This window comes from Seriola aureovittata, chromosome 22 (assembly GCF_021018895.1).
Source record: "Seriola aureovittata isolate HTS-2021-v1 ecotype China chromosome 22, ASM2101889v1, whole genome shotgun sequence".
Taxonomy (NCBI): domain Eukaryota; kingdom Metazoa; phylum Chordata; class Actinopteri; order Carangiformes; family Carangidae; genus Seriola; species Seriola aureovittata.
This window is the reverse complement of record NC_079385.1, coordinates 16,146,183-16,163,141: the sequence shown is the minus strand read 5'-3', so window position 1 is coordinate 16,163,141 and position 16,959 is coordinate 16,146,183. Positions and strand designations below refer to the sequence as shown.

The 16,959-nt window shown below is 41.3% G+C and overlaps 1 protein-coding gene across 2 annotated transcripts in view; it reads right to left on the bottom strand.

Moving 5' to 3' along the window:
* The window catches only part of chrm2a (cholinergic receptor, muscarinic 2a), a 68,997-nt gene that overhangs the window by 41,728 nt on the left and 10,310 nt on the right, over positions 1–16,959 (bottom strand). The gene's annotated exons all lie outside the window — the stretch shown is intronic.

Genomic DNA, 16,959 nt, shown 5'->3' with positions numbered 1-16,959 from the left:
CTTCTTCAAAGAATATTTAAAATATATTTATGCCGTTGCCAAGATTTAGCTGAGAAGACTGATACCACTCCTCTCCTCTACCTGTCTGTTAAATATGAAGTTGCAGTCAGGAGTCAATTAGCTTAGCTTACCATAAAGGCTTAAAAACAGGAGAAACAGCTGACCTGGCTCTGTCCAAAGGTAACAGAACACCACTTTTTAAAGTTCCCTAACATATTATATTTGTGTAGTCAACAAGTGTAAAGTCAATAGGTTTTGCAGTCTCTGCAATAAGCTAACAATCTCCTGGCTGTAGCTTTATATCTAATGCAAAGATATGAGTCTTGAGCTTGTCTAGCCTTCGGCAAGAAAGTAAAGAAGTGTATTTCCCAAAATGTCAAACATTTCCTCAAATGTATGGGAACATGTATGGTCAAGGTTAACCAATTAAAACACTTGCTTAAAATTCAAGCAAGCAAGATTGTGGCTAGGTTAAAAAAACATGACGTTTCTTGCAGGAATGTGACATGAACACCAACATCTGCCATGAAAGTCCTTCCTACATGTTGTCCACATTGATACTTTAAAGACACTTAATTTCCTGCATTCCTACTAAACATTGACATTAGATATCATTGTATTTCCTTGGGATTCTGCACTGGTCATCCTCAGTTAGAAGCCAGTGATGTCACTTCAAGGGTAGGAAAGCATCACAATTTTTGACTGGGGATTTAGGTTACAGTCCTCACTCTGTAGATTATGCAGTCCTCAGTCCCTGTAGTCCTGTTAACACCCAAGATACATAATGTACACGTCCTGCACGACAATCAAGAAAATGATGGTGGCTCTGCCTCCAATGTAAATGAATGTGGGCTAAGTTCACCGTACGTGCAGCACCCTGTAGGGAAGCCACAGCCCTCTGAGACCATTATCCCTGAGTGCTGCAGCACTCTCACTCATATTTCCAGATGAGCCACTAACAAGCACACCTCATGTTTAAATGCAAATTTCAGGCAGAGCACCTTGCGGAAACCAAAGTAGTAGAGAAATCTCTTTAACCAAGCCTTGCACGCTTATTAGAAACAACTCTTAACGAGCCACTGTTTATGTCTTCAGCATATGAAGAGCAAGAACGAAACAATGTCACACCTGCTTTTGAACTGAAGGCAGAGAACTTGACCTGGTGAAGCTGAGCGAAAGGCGGGGGCAGCTGATAAAGGGATAAACCCCGAGGCTGCAGTGTTTAGTACACTAAGCCTGGTGAAGAGATGTAATGATAACAACTTGTGTTTATGGCATGTTGCTGCATGGACATATTGGCCATTACTGTCTGCAGAATGCCATTCAGTGTTATGACTAATCACAGAGCACAAGACAGTGGAGAGATCACAGAGGCCCCCACACTTTTGAAATGACACAGCTGCCTTGGGGAAATGAAGGTCGTTTCGTCAGAATGCAAAAATTAGCATAGCTTTAGCGAGCGAAGAACTTGGGGAAAGCTGGAGGTTGAAACACATTTAGGCTGTGTGACGCATCGCTGTTGTCTCACATAGTTAGACAATACATTGTCCAAGTGATTTCCCTCGTGGTGAAAATCTGCCTAATAATCTTTGTCTCTCGTGCTCTAATTCATTTATTATGCTAATACGGAAAACCAGTGAGACTGATCAGACATTGCATAAACATAAATGTACTTCAATGTTCTCTAATCATGTAGGAAGAGGATTTGAAGGCTCCTAGCAATTCTGCCACATTATGAGATGATGAAAATTATTCATAAAATAGTCAGATGATAAGAGTTTAAAATACCTAATAGGCAGCCTTGTACGTGGATTGCAATCTCCCTCATCGTCAGGCAGTTAATTCCCCCACGAGCAAATCTGAGCAATCTCAACAAATATGCTTTAAGGCTTAACATACAGATGAGATATACTGCACACTGACTGGCTGCAGGGTGGCATGACCTAAGATAAGTTCCTTCACCGCTCAAGGCAGTGGACTTCACTTTATGTGTGACAGTAAAAAATGTCCACCAAGGTTATAAGGAACAGCGTAGGTTCTCCCTGGGCACAGCTTGACCCAGGCGGCTGTCTTTATCCACACTCTATCACCTTAATCTCCAAAGAATTACCTCAGCCTCTAGGGAGGGGAGGGCGACGGGGGGGGGGGTCTTATTAAATAAAGTGACTGACCTGTACAGAACACTGTCATCACTGAGGAGCACTAAATGTTTGGTGGGGAGCATGCTTGCTGAACTGCTCAGACGCTACGTGGACCATAAAATCCTGAAATGTGTCTAAGCCCCGTAAAGATATATGGGAATGAGATTTGTAACTTTCCGGCTGAGAGATGATTGTCAGCTGGTTAGAGCGTTGGCTTTTAGCTCAAGAAGCCAGAACTATTGTTTAATGTGCTATTTTCACAATTTAAAAGAAAATTCCTTAACTACACAGATATCACTGAGTTCATATTTTGTGGCTGGGATCGCAAAACTGAATTTACTTATTCCAATTATTGTGTGGACAATCAGATTTTGTTCTTTACCCCTTTGTTTCCAGGCACCTTCAATATACATATTGATGGTCTGCCTAATCTTGAAACTTATCTCCCAAATTTATGCAGTGTTTACCCAAAATACTGAAATAACGGTTTCTCTATAAAGGGGGTATTTTTAAGCTTTCTCTGCTGCCGAATGTGGTTTCTTGCCAGGAATGGGTGGTGGTGATTGTCAAGAGCTTCAGCCATCATTGCGTTTACAATACAAGCGGTTATAATGCGCACACTGAGTAGCGCTACGTCTTCAGGGCAGATTGGAGGCTACAATGAGCCGCCACGTGAAAGTGACAAGACTAGCTAGTTTGCATGTTAGCTTCGGTGGAAGAAAAACAGGATAGACAGAAGAGTTAACATTGCTGTTGGTTTCCACTGCTGGAGACAGCTCCTGGCGAGTAAAGAAATGAAGTTTGATGCTGAACTTGCAACTTGTTTGTTCTACACTGGTAAGCAAACAGCTGTCAATGCTAACGTTGTCTACATAGCGATACCAAAACTCCTTTAATCTGATGCATTTCCTTTGTTTGAAAATTACCTCTTAACAAGTAAGGGGCCTGGAGCAATGGATAAACCTAACGTTGGGTACCTTAAGACTGCAGGTAGCCTGACTGAGGCTTAAGCCATTTGAAGGCTCCTCAAATGGTCTTGCTTTTTTATTATGAATATTAAGCAGAGAAGTGTAGACAGAAAACAGATGTGGCATCCAGGTTATGGAAAATGAGAAAAGGTCCTCGCCAAGCAAGATTTGATATCCAGAGATGAATCCATTCATATCACATTTTCACTTATCACAACTTGACCTCAGACAACCCCTCTGTGAGATTGCTGTTTTATGTCTGATGACTTCTGCATCTCCATGAGATCCCCCTAAGAGCGCAGTTGTAACTGTCTTATAACAAAAACATGTTCACACTGCTATGAACTGTCGGAAGCACTTTGGAGAGACCTCGTCGAAAAGCACAAGCAATAAAACAAGCCTTCCAGTGTTTCCATTTTTAAATACTCCGAGGGGAATGTCTGTAATGCAATTTCCTAGTACTTGGTGTCCCCTGACTGCAACTGCCGGGGCCCTCCTGCAAGTGTGGGCTGCTGTTTTATTGCAACATCAGCATTATGATTGGAAGGAAAAGGGGGGAGGGGTTGCTTCTCCAAGTGTAAACCTGGTCATAGATCTCAGTGGACATCTCCACTGGCGCTTCATTATCTGCTCTCAGCCAACATCCCAGCAGGGGGGGCATGTGTCTGGATAAAAAAGCTTGATTGTGTAACAGTCTGAAAGGCTGGCTGTCAGCCTATTTATAAGCCAATGCATCAATCTTCCCATGACGCTGCATCTCTTTAGAATATCTGAGACCTATGCGTCAGTATATATGATGGATCTATATGCATGGTCTGCTGGTAAAGCGTGTCTGCTCTGATTGATCAAGAAATCCAAATAACAAGTCATTAAACACGCATGAACAAGTGCCAGAGTTTATTAAATGTGTATTCATACTCATCACTTATTTTCAGTGGGCAGATGTTTCTGCATTCATGTATTTAGCCTAATTTTAAAGCTTGAGAGACACAAGAACGACAGAGGAGCGAAGGCACAGACGTCCGTCGCTTGTGGGTGCTGCCTAGATGAATTCAAAACCCAAACCAAACAAAGTGAGTGATTAGTGGGTCTGTTTAACCTCAGGGCAGAAGGATCGTGTTATTAGACCAGGGAGTTTACTTAGATATTTGCACTGCCGTCTGCCTTCCTACAGTCCTCTCCTGCTGCAGCACACCCGCGACACGGCCCTTCTCAGAGCTGACAGCGCTAATTAGGGAGCGAGCAAAGTTATTTGGATAAAGTGCATAAGAGGGTTTTGCCATTCGGTAACAAATCATCTGCGCCAATTGCCCTATTAACCTTTAGGTTTAATCAAACAGTGCAATTTCGAGGCGTTTCTACTTTAAAGTATTGCTATGCTTCTCTATGCATGTAGTTTTCAAAGTCTTTTTTTCTTCTTCTTCTTCAGCTTATATTTGTTTACATGTTTGCAAATTGGCACCATTAAAAGTATGCCCACTTAGCTTTTAGCAGTTCCTGTTTGCAGTGTACCCACGGATGTACGACTAATATGACTGGATTACTTTGATACTGAGGACAACTAAAAACAACAAATTTCAAAAGTTAAAAAGAGTGTCTTTATGGATGTTTGTTTTTCCAGTGGACATTGGAGATAATGATGATATCGGATATGTTTGTCCACCAGAAAGCACCGAGCAGAGTTGTCTTTCAAATGTACAGTTCCCCCTTAATACATATTGTAAAAAATTAAGGAAAACTTCAGGAAACAAATAAAGATTTTGAATAATAAAGACAGCCTCAAAAATCCAGGATAGGTAAATCTTCATACTTCATAATCCTTCAGATGGAAAGATCATCTTATATAATAAGCTACCTAACATTAGATAAAGTAGTTAAAATTAGCGCCATTGTAGTTACAAAATTAAAGTTAAAAGTCTGCGTTCGCCTTAATTGACTCAGTAATAACGATCCAGTTGGAGTCACGGTTAACATGTGGTTGAAGGTTAGAGGTCCTTCAGGCAGTGTGGTCATGTGAAGTGGGAGTCAGCTGGTCAGTGTTTTCCCTCCATTAAAGATTTAATCCGTTCTGTGGTTGGCTTATTGGCCTTCTTTTCCTCCTTTCCCACCATCAGTCTGGTTGATGATGTTCATCACCAGTGGACAGCCGATCCAGCACCAGTTCAAAATCAGATTGGTGGCTGGGTAATAACCTAACACTCTGATCTTCACATCCCACTTTATTGTGTAGCAATCAAATACTGTCTTTACAACGTATTTCCAAGGTTTTCTTTCCTTCGCCTTCTCACCTCCTCGTTCTGCTTTATTTACGTAGAAGTGAATCACTGAAGGTCAAACATTTCTCCTGTCAGGGAATATATTTCCTTATCTTGTTGCTTGAGTCATCATGCATCAGCTTCGTTTAAATATTGGTTTTTATTTTTAACTTCTGAAGGCAGCCTTCGCAGGTTTTCACTGTTGCTCTTCTGTTTCTTCCAACTTTTCCTAATTCTTGGAGTTGAGATGCATATTTTGCTGTGAAGTATAATCTCTGCAGCTCTTGCTGACAGTATCTCTTTAGCCCTGTCTTCAGTTTGTTGTTGTTTAACCTCTTTAAATTCAGATCCTCTCTAAAGCCAGATCCTCAGTTTTGTGGCTGTGACTTGTGTCGACTCCAGCTCCCAATATGAACTGAAGTTTGAGTTGAAAGGCTAATCTGTTGGTAGCATCACATCAAAACGCTGAATAGTATATCATCGGACAGACTTTTCACTTCGGCTCCGCTCTGAAACTCCTCCGTGTTGTCATAGTGACTCAAAGTGAAGACAGAAAGGAAACTGTGTCACTACATTTACATATTTGTATATTATTTTTTATTTAAGTAAAGGATGTAAACACTTCTTCCACCGCTGCTAATCACATTTCCAAATGCATTCTTCTGACTTATGCAGTTGCACTGTTTATCACTGCCATGTTTATTAATTTCTTTGAATAACGCAGCATGGTTTCTGTATAGATATCATCAGAATATAATGATATTGTAATGAGTTTGAGGCTTCACTGCACTTGAAGTATGCTGCTGTTTTTTAACCAGGCTGCAACCACAGAGAAGAGAGAAGCCTCTGATGTTTCCGCCAACAACGACACATTAAGAGTTTGGATTTTTAGTTTTCCCCAATTGTTGCACCTCGTTTTTTGAGTTGAACAAAAGCATGTTCACTGTGTCAGGCTGTCACCAAGTGAAAATGAAGAACAAATAAACCGAATAGCATGAATTTGTTTGTTATACCTCTAGGGCTGATGAAATGAGATCAAAAACCTGCAGATGAGGAAGTATTTACTTGAGATTAAGGTTGTGTATGTGTATGTGTATGTGTGTGTGTGTGTGTGTGCGTGTGCAATAAAAAAAAACTGAAAAAAACTGATGTGGAGTCAGAGATTTAAAATGCACCAGCAAATGTTCAAGCTGCAGACATTAATCTGTTATATAACTTTTTTCCCTGTGCATAAATGATAAGCAGTCTCCAATTTAGTCATTGCCCCTTGACAAAAAGCACCACCTGCATATTTATAGAAATTCATTCTATCAGCCGTTCCAATCCACGCTATTGAAAATTACAAAAAAATTTTTTTACACAGGTCATCTTCTCTTCACTGGAAATCACTTTCTCGGCCAGGCTCAGATTTTCACAAAAAAAAGGATGAAAAAGATTTGGGCTAAAAGTTCAGGGCGAGGCTTCAGAGCAAACGGAGCGAAGGTTATCTGGCTACAGAGAGGTTAACATTTGAATAAACACTCGGTGTGGATCACATAAAGGTTAACTTTGCACATTACAGCCAATCAGAGGCTCCAAAGAAATCCCTCCCCAAGGAGATAAGATGAAATTCCACTGTGCTTTGATTTAACTGTTATCTTGATGGCAACTTGCTGGACCTTTTCATAAAATGCCATTGGGTGTTTTTAATCATACATGTCTGGGCCTGAATTTTGAAAGCTTGTTAGGGGCTTTGTTAGAGACTTCAGTGGTCTCTTTTCTCCGTACCGTAAAAGATAGATGTGAAATCGCGTGATATTGTGTAATTAAATTCACAAAGGACGATTTTTTTTTTTTTTTTTTTAGCGGAGAGTTGCTTAAATTATAGATTCCTTTCAAAATAAGTCGGACAGCAGGGGATAGGTCTACAAAGAAGAGCACAGGAATGCAGGTTAAGCAGATATTAGTGGAAGTTATTTGCTCTTTCTGAAAATTCTGTTGGTGGCTCAAACGCAGAAGCAGGGATTTAATTTGTCATTTCTTATGTAAATTTGTCGTCCTTCTTACATAAATTTTGTGGGACGTTCCATCTGGTTTTAGGACGGCTGAAAAGGTACATTTCTACTACTCTCGATCACCATAATCCCATTGGAGGATTATGAGTAATATTTTTTTGAAGAAGTAAGAATGTGACGTGAAGCTGATAAATCCCTTTATCAAATGTTAATTTTAGGGATTGCAGATACTTTTCTTGTCCTTTTCAGAAATTTGCATGTAATGGCAGCCGGAATGAAATTCTAACATCCATGTTTGTGAGGGAATGTGGATGGTACTGCATATGCAATGAAGCACAGGGAGCCATTTCAGACCACAGGCAGTCGAGTTTGTTGTTTGCAATTTATTGCTTGATCCCATGGGGTAAAGCACGAGCATGGTGTTTACAAGTGTACTGTACAGTTTTTATGTTCACTTCTCCTTGAGCAAGCATGGATGAAGGAAAATGTGTTATGGCAAATTCAGGCTACACAACATCAGTCCCATGATGGCGTCGAGATTGAAAATAAGCATCGGGTTTGACAACTCAACCCTTGAAAATGGCAGACGCAGTGAAGTTAAGAGAAAGTGGTTAAAGCGTATTCTGGCTGCATGGGCATAGCAGATAAAAAGGAATTCTTTCATTCAATATAAGTTTACACTGATTATTTTACCCAAGTAGAAAATATAAAAAAATTCAGATGTGGCTCTGCCTTTGGATAAACTATTGAAATCAATCTACAATATGTTAAAAATACATTGTTGAAACCACATGAATTGCATTTAGTGATATTCTGTTTAAACTACTTTAAGAATGGGATTAGCTATTTTTATATTGTTTTCTTCTTTTCCTCAATCATGGATAGCTAGCAAGCTTAGTTGTGTGAAATAAACTCAATTACCAGGAAATTACAAATAACAGTCTGGGAAAAAAGAATACAAATTAAGCCTAAATTTAGCTTTACCCAAAACTAGCTGTGGCTATCTCGCAAGCTAGCTCTCACTTGATTTAGTGCTCTTTCATTCGCTGGGTAGATATCAGAGTGCCGTAAATGTGACAGCTGCTTTTGGAGCACATCTAAGTTTTTTTTTATATATATATATATAAAACAGAGACTCAAGTTAGGCTCCTGTCTTAACCCAATGTTTTGGTTTTGTGTGTGTGTTTTATTTTGTAGGACAGAAATAGCTCATCTTATCCCATGTGGTGTGTCATAAAAGAAGCAGCATCTGGGAAAGCTCAAGACGTCCCAAGCAAAAGACTATCATGTCAGGAATTTTTTTTACCTTCTTTAACATAGTTTGACAACTTCATGAGACATGTTTCATGATTTTCACCCACATGTGAAGAAGTTCTATGCTCAACTGTCACAGTGAAATGAAAGAGTAAAGATGTTTTTATTTCATTTCCGTGAACTTGGAGCCATTTGACTATGACAACTGAGGATGGGTCTGAATTAATTACACCTGTGGGTGCAAGATTAGCCCCCTTCACACACATTTATGTTGCTCACCCCACACACACACACACACACACTCATCACCTCTGATTGGGAAGGAGAAAGACAGAGTTCTCCTTCACCGCTGAGTGACAGTGAATGTTTCCCAGGTTTACTTCACCTGATACAAAAACCATCCCTGGCACTTTGCCTCAACAAGGCATGTCGAGAAAGTTGGGAAAGATCATTTATCACTGAGTCTGATCTCAGCATATCAGTCCCCCTTAATGCTCCTTGATCGTGAGGCCTAAGCAGAACTGTGTCCACAGATTGCAGGAGCACGGTGTGACTGAAATAGAATCATTTCTCTCATTTGCAGATAATTTTAGTTTATATTCATGAACAAAGCCTCTAGACTGCACATATTCACTGTACAAACTTAACAGTGAATTAACAACATGATAAAACATTTGTATTTCATAAAGTATTGGTATATAACTTTTTTCACAGGTGGTGAATCATCTACTAAATCCCTCTGCAAATCATCTTGCAATCCTCTGGGAGCTACCATCCTGCAGCCCTGCTCCAGATTAATACCCAGGCGTTTCTTTGGAATTGATCATTTAACTTTTATTTTTTAGCGTTATGTTTTATCTCAGCCCAGCAGAATGGCTGCGCGCTGTCATAGAGGGCTTTGCCAGTGAATTGAAATCTTTCAGTGCAGGTGTGGAAAGCAGAGTAGTGAAGAGGCTCCTTCACTTCTGCACTCCACTGATAACTTTAACATTTGACCACGTATTGTGTCCCGCCAGCCGCTCTTATGAAAGCGCCCGACGATGCTTTCCCTTCAAACAGATTTGCATATTTGTTCCTGCAACTTTGAGTTTAAAAAAAAAAAAAAAAAAAAGGAGAGTAAACTCCTGAAAAGGAAATAGATACTGCGCAGGTTCCATTGCTGCACCGGCTTGATTAATGAGTATTTCTTATCACACATCTGTTTATTTTGTTATGTTAAGTTGTGTAAGTTGGTGGGAGCTTCAGACAAATTGAATCGCTCATGCTATGTGGGGGAAGTGAAGTGAATTCCTAACGAGATGCATTTTGCATTTTTTACCTTCGCCGCGGTCAAGTCTGAAATTGTTATTTCCTATAGTCAGCAGTTTCTTCTTTCTCAGATTCCAGTTCTAACAACGAGAGAGTTCTGACACTCAAATGGCTTTATAATGAATTAGTCAAGCTCGGAAATGAAAACTTCCGCTGTCAGCTGGATGGCAGTCAGACCTGTTCTCACTGCCGCTACCAGGAGAAAAAAAAATGTGATTGCATGCTGATTTTGTAACTAGGTTATTGGTCACTCTTTTCTCCACATCCCCTTCTTCATACTCCTCTTCTTCTCTGCCATAAGTCTGTTAGTGTTTGCTGGATGTCAAGTTTATGAAGTGCTTTCATATTTCCCAAGAAAACTTTGAAATGATAATGATAAACACATTTCCTTCATGGGAACATGACATTTTCTCCATACTCTGACCTTGCTCTTGCTGGTTACATACACAACCAATGAACCATTACCATACAACCCCCCACCCCCCCACCACCTCCAACCTCCGTTACCAATTCCTGTCTTCACACTGCAGCCATTTTCCCGAGCGATTTCAAGGGATAATAGCACTCACAAATCATCTGCTGGGCAGTGGAGCCCATGAAATTGATGTGCCTTCATTTCAAAACAATGGAGGTGCCTTACGAGGGGGCCTCATGATGTCATAACTTTAGTGGCTGACAGGGCAGGCAGGTGTATTTTGGCCCCCAGGATTGGCAACAGGCCAATGAAAACCCCAGTCGGGACAACTTAATCAATTGCCACATCGAGGAGTGGGGGGGGCAAAGACCGTGGTGTAAGCAGCCACCAGACATGCTCAATCACATTCTTCTGCACTGGGCAAACTGACAGCCTTTACTTTGAAAACCAGGCCTCCTTATCTCCCTAGAGTCAAGTAATGCTTCACTGTCGATCTGCGGCTATCTCTCTGCAACGTCCGGTCCAAGCAAGAAATAAATAAAAATAAAAAAGAACTCAAACAAACCTTTTAGATAAAAGTTAAATATATTAAGACAGCAATTTGGTTTTACAACTCTACACAATAGCGTGTGATACCAGTAGGAGATTCTTGGGGTTTTGCTGGAGAGATTGATTAATAAATTATTCATGTGGCCAAGTAAAAGGACACTATAAATCTCCTGAGTCTCTGAACTGTAAATGAGTGGGCTGGGGCGTCAAGGAAATGCCATCCTGATTTGAAAACATAGATTAAATTAAAATGAATGTACTATATTTTTCACTGGGAAAATTTTTCACTGTGATCCATCAGACACATCAGCCTCTTTTAATTAATTCCTCCTGCACTTGTTGACATTTTTCACAGAGGGGTGCATGGGTTAAGCACACCTCCCGTATGAAAAGATTAAAAAGCCACTTACATGCTAAAAAGAATTATGGATGACTGAGGAGCATGGCTTAATTGGAAATTGATTGACTTGGCCGCGTTACACCTGGTCTCATAACATTTCACATCCCTCACGCATAGGGGAGTTTGATGCCTTTTTCAATAAGCGGCTCCACGGCAGCAGAACCTTTTTTTTCCACACTGGTGTCTCTCTGTGGATGGAAAATTGTGTGGATGAAGCCATGTTGCCTCACCAGATCCAAGCCATCACTTCAAAGAGGCAGGGTGGGGATGATCTTTGCATGACGGATGCAGCTTTCCTAGCAGTGAGTGCCGGAGAACGAGCGGCACCTCCATATCTTGAGTTTCATGTGCCGTTGCCCTGCAACTGCTACAAACAAAAAAAGAAAAAAACCAAACAAAACACACTAGTGTCAAGAGAGCAGAACAAAATCAGCTCCTCTCTCCATCCAAGATGGATGCCTGGTGTCATTTTGTGCAGGAACACTGAACAGCCTCTGCTAAATGCAAGATCGGCGATTTCTTTTTGTAATTTTTACATTTCACATTTGGTAAGTGATAACTTTTTAATGGTGCTTCAGTGCATTGGAAACATCACAATCCAAGCACAGCATGAATGCACTCTTCATAAAAAGCCTTCGTTCCGAGCTGCTCCACCAAATCTGCGGCTCACAAGCTGCGAGCTGCAACATGAGACGATTTCCCTTCTCTGTAGTTATCTAATCAAAACAATCGCTACACTTGCGACCCATGCATGAGCGCATGCATTCATCTGCAATTTGTGAGCAACAATCATTTGTGAAACAGAAGCCAGATGTTTCACCTAATTTCTCCAGCTGCTTTGCAGTTTTACCACTGAATAAAAGATGCAGGGAATTAAACATTTCTACAGCAGACGTCTTTAGTGGGATAATTACATGAAGTATCAACAGGGTGTCTTAATTTTACACTTTTCCAGTGTTTTATTTTGAAGTTTTGATAAGCATAAGAACATATATTTGTGGTTTTAAGCACCAAAAAACCATCTCAATGTGGTTTGACATTTCCTCTCTCAGGCTTCTCTCTGGAGCTCTAATAACAACAGGTCAGTGAGCCAATCAGAAGACAGGAGGCTCAGAGCCATTTTTCTGATTGGCTGACTGTTTTCTGAGTGATTGAATAAAAATAAAGTAGATTTCAGGTAAACACTCAGAGAAACTAAATCCTGCAAGGTTGGAGGGTGGGTCCAGGTGGACGGGGCTTGGGCCGTGACTGAGGGTGTTGATTGCTTTGTTGTGACATCACAAAGTTACTGGAGTACTGATGGCTGGCTTTAAGGATCAGTTTCTGAATATAGGCTGTGTGCATTTCTCTGTGGACTGAGCGCTCTGATACTTTCACAGTATTAATATAGAACTAAGACCCGCTTAATAATCAGAAAAGACACGAAAGTCTCACTTAATATGGGACCTTTTTAAAATTTCAATACCCACCAAAACACCATGCTCAGAAGTTATTAAACTGCACACACCATGTCTATTTCTCAACTTTGGCAAATGGGCTGAAAGAGGCAAAAAGCTCCAAGGAGAAACCAAATACCCTGTATGATCAATTGAAAAAAAATGAGCCCCAGATGGTGTCAACTAATCTTGGATGCATATCATTTAATTTGCAACATGCAAGCTGCGATTTGCAACATGAGGTCATTTTCCCCTTGCTCATTTAGACATTTTTGCACATTTTCACTGAGGGAAAACAAACAGCATATTTGCATGAGCATGCGAGAGCCCTGTAGGATTCACAAATGTATCTGCAATTTGCGGGAATTCATCATTTGTGAAACTAGACATTAACACTATTTGTGTTAGCAAGCAGCGCTCCAAATTACTGTTGTAAAAGGGCTCCTGGGTAGTTTTTTTTTTTTTGCCAAATGAAAAGTTGCTCTTCTTTGCTCTTGGTCTGTGGTAAAAATTTGTCGACATGAAACCATTATTCAATGCGACTTATTGGTGATTTAAACAACTGTTTCATTAAATATTTACACTGAAAGTAGATTTTAATGAGTAAATCCTTTCCTACACCTTTTCTTCACCCAGCCTCCAACCTGCTGTCCAGACAGGTGATTTTCAGCCACCAGTAAATGATAAAGCATCAAGTCGAGTCCTGTGAGTCGTCCATAGCACAGCCAGTTAAAGGACCCTAGTGAATCCAGATTTCAATGTCAGGTGCAGTTGGTTTAAGCCTCCATACCCAAAGTCATAAAGCTACTGAGCAATACTGGACGTGCATGTGTTTGGAGTTGCTTGTGTAAATTGGATTCTTTTATCAGAGCTATAAGCAGACGAGCCAGGCTTTATTTTTTAACATACAAGCATCCCAACGGGGCTTTACATCAGGGTTTGCCTTAGGAGAAACACTTCAAACAGATCTGATATAGTTTTCAGGTGGATTAAATGGATTACACATCACGCTACAGGAGCACGAGTGGGCACGGCAGACGGAGAGCATCCTTGTGATGGAGGGAAGGGCACGCATGGCTGCTCTACGGGCTCCAGACAGACAAGAGACTGACAGGAGAAACGTGGGGATGGCAGACCAGAGGAAACTCCTCTCCGGTCTTGCCCGTGTACGTCAGCCGGGGGTCACTGGCACAGCGATCCTCGGATGTAAATGCGGCTTAGCACAATGGCAGACGGACGGATGCGCGCAACTCTCGGCGAAACCCGAGCACATCTCTTGCCTGTCAGACTGAGACCGAGGAGGTTAAGGGAGGTCAGAGTGGCAGAGCAGGAGTAGGCAGACAGCTTGTCAATGCTGTCGACAACCAGATGGATGAGCCAATACTTAAGGGAGCCACAGTTCTACTCTCCTGTTTATTAACACGTCGCACTCCCGCACTTGGACATGCCCCAAAATGCTTATACTGGTTAGTTCTTTTGCAACGAGTACATGTGAACAGCTCATTTGAACGTCCCCCGATGAGCGAATTTGAATTTCTATTTTCTCCATAATCTGTCCGCAAAGCTTCTCAGCTCCCAGTTCTATGTCAAAGCCACGGGGTCTATATGTGCTGTTTATTGAGCTCGGTTGGCTCAAACTGGCACATTCATTTGTCACTGCTGTGTGTCTTGGAACAGAATCTGATCCCAGAGTCAACATTAACATGGCTTTTCTAGGGCAGCAGCTTCATTATTAAGCCCCAGCAGGTTGAACCAAGACCATTACTGCTCTGGAGAAAGAGCCCTAACACGGAGAGGAGAGGTGTTGGGGGGGTGGGGGGTGGAAAGATGAGAGGTGCGAGGACATAGGATAAGCAGAGTGATGAAGTGGGGGAGAGGGAGAGCGGGGAGTGTGAATGAGGGATGCTGGTGCGTGGACGGAAGGAGAAAAGAAGTGACCAAATAAATCACCAGCCAACAGATAATTGGACGAGCTGCACTCAAGGGACGGTCGCGGCACCATGAAAAGTGACACCGTGATTTGCAATTAACTCCAGGAGGAGGAATGGGGATTTAGCTCCCTTTGGATTAATTCCAGGAATGTGATACCTGACAAGATGGTCGCCATAATGAATCTGTTGGGCTGAAGGAATCATTATCATCATTTAACTTGTATGATGGCGCCTCTCTCTAGGGAGCAAATGTCTTGATCTGTGAAGCAGAAAAACATATCAAATCGGACCTGGGGGTAGACCTGGGTAACTAATGACCCAGAGCAATTAACATGTACGACCACGACAGGGCCGTACGCGGAGGCCGAGGAAATTTTTATGTTTGTTCGGTGAGCAGTTTTCACAGTTTACAGCTCTCGAAAGTGAGGCACTGTCTCTCTCTCTCTCTCTCTCTCTCTCTCTCTCTCTCTCTCTCTCTCTCTGTCTCTCTCTCCGTGCATCTCTAGTATCGCAGAGAGAAAGTTAAGCGACCTCAAGGACAAGATGATTCAGCCGCGCTCTCTCAGCATCCACATTTTGCGCTCAACTTCCAGTCACTTCTGAGTCAGAGGTCGTTCAACGAGGCCGTAATTACGCCGGAGACACGCTCGCTCGCCCACGCACATTGAAGTGTAATTTAAAGATAGGATCACGGCGATACAAGGTTTGTGTTCATTTATCTACGGAGGTAAGTGTATTTCCTAATAAGGAAGTTTTTCTGAGGGCATAAAACTTTCTTGCTTCACTTGACTGAGACGAAAAACTAATGAGGGGCTTTAAAGTATTGAAGTCCTGCACTGGAATGAAATATCGAGGTCACATCACTTTTATATTGTATTAAAGTTTTTCTTTTTCTCTAATTTTAGTCTATTTCTGGCTTTAAATGCAAAACCTACAGTTGGAAACAACAGGAATTATTCATAATTGATGAGTATAATGTCAAACATTTTTAGCATTTTCTCTAAAAATTGTATTTTTTATCTTATGTGACCTTTATTTGTATCTTTATTGGACATTAATTGGATCAGATTGAAAACAGACTACCCTTTAATCACTCTGATTAGGCACCTGTAGAAACGCTCTTATAATGAATGTTGTCACTGTCTGTGCTTTTGGCAAACTGGTTGACCTTTCCAGTTCACCTGCCTTTTTAATAAAGCACTAATTACTGTATGAGTCTCATTAGGATCCGAGAACTAGCCAATAAATAGGACTCAGCGAGGCTCACAGTTTGAAGAGTATGTATGAAAAGTCAGAGACAACGCCGGCAATACAGGAAGTTATCTGCACCAGAGACCTGTTTAAAGTGACCCAGGCCATTTCCATTTATATCTTTTGTTATTTCTAATCAATTAAAAACATTTAAACATTTGTCAGTTCCCTTTAAACCATCTTCTTTTACTAACACTTTCTTAATTTATGCGTCTTGGCTAAGTAGTTTGGCAACTCAGTAAACTCTAGAAGCACTGAAGCGTTTAGTTCCTACAACTTCCTGGAATTTTTTTTTTTTTCCTCCCAGTAAATATTCGAGGCTTTTTAACGTCTGTGACTAACAAAAGTGGACAATGACAAAGTGCCACTTTCACTTAAAACATTCAGCACTTGAGTTTGAGCTTTTAGCACAAAGCAAATCAGCCTCGGTCTCATTCCAACAAAAGCAAGAAGCCGAACCAATCGACACTCCTGTCCCGTCTTCCATGCTAACAGCTTCCAATTATCAGGCGACTGGGGAATGAGACCGCTCTGATTTAGTTGCCATGTTGGGCAGTATTGATTGGACTGGAAAACTGTGTAAAATTGGAGAGAAGTGGGACGACCTTGTCTCTTGTACTCCTCTCCTGACTGACAAACAAAGCAGAGGCAGCTGTGGAGACGTAGCAACGGTCCCTGATTGCGCTTTCAGATCGTCCAGTTGAAAAGGGTTTTTTTTGAACGGCACAGTGAAATGGCAGTTAATCTGTCTTTATGTTCTGTAATATGATGTAGCGTCTTTAGCTTTGTGGCGTATTTTCCAGTTGAATATGGAGGCGGGGTATAATTTTGATCACTGAAAACTGGGTGTGTCTTGGCGAGCTAGAGTCTCTGACGCACGCCTTCGATCCATGTTATCCCTCAGCTAGCTACGATAACCTATGAGCTAACAAAGTCCGGTGCAGTTATCTTGTTGGCCCAAACCTTGTTTGATTGGATATATGTATGTACGTTTCAGCTGAACATGAGCTGAAAGAGGTTCAACTTCTCACCTTGAGGCAGTGATGGAGAAGTGTAC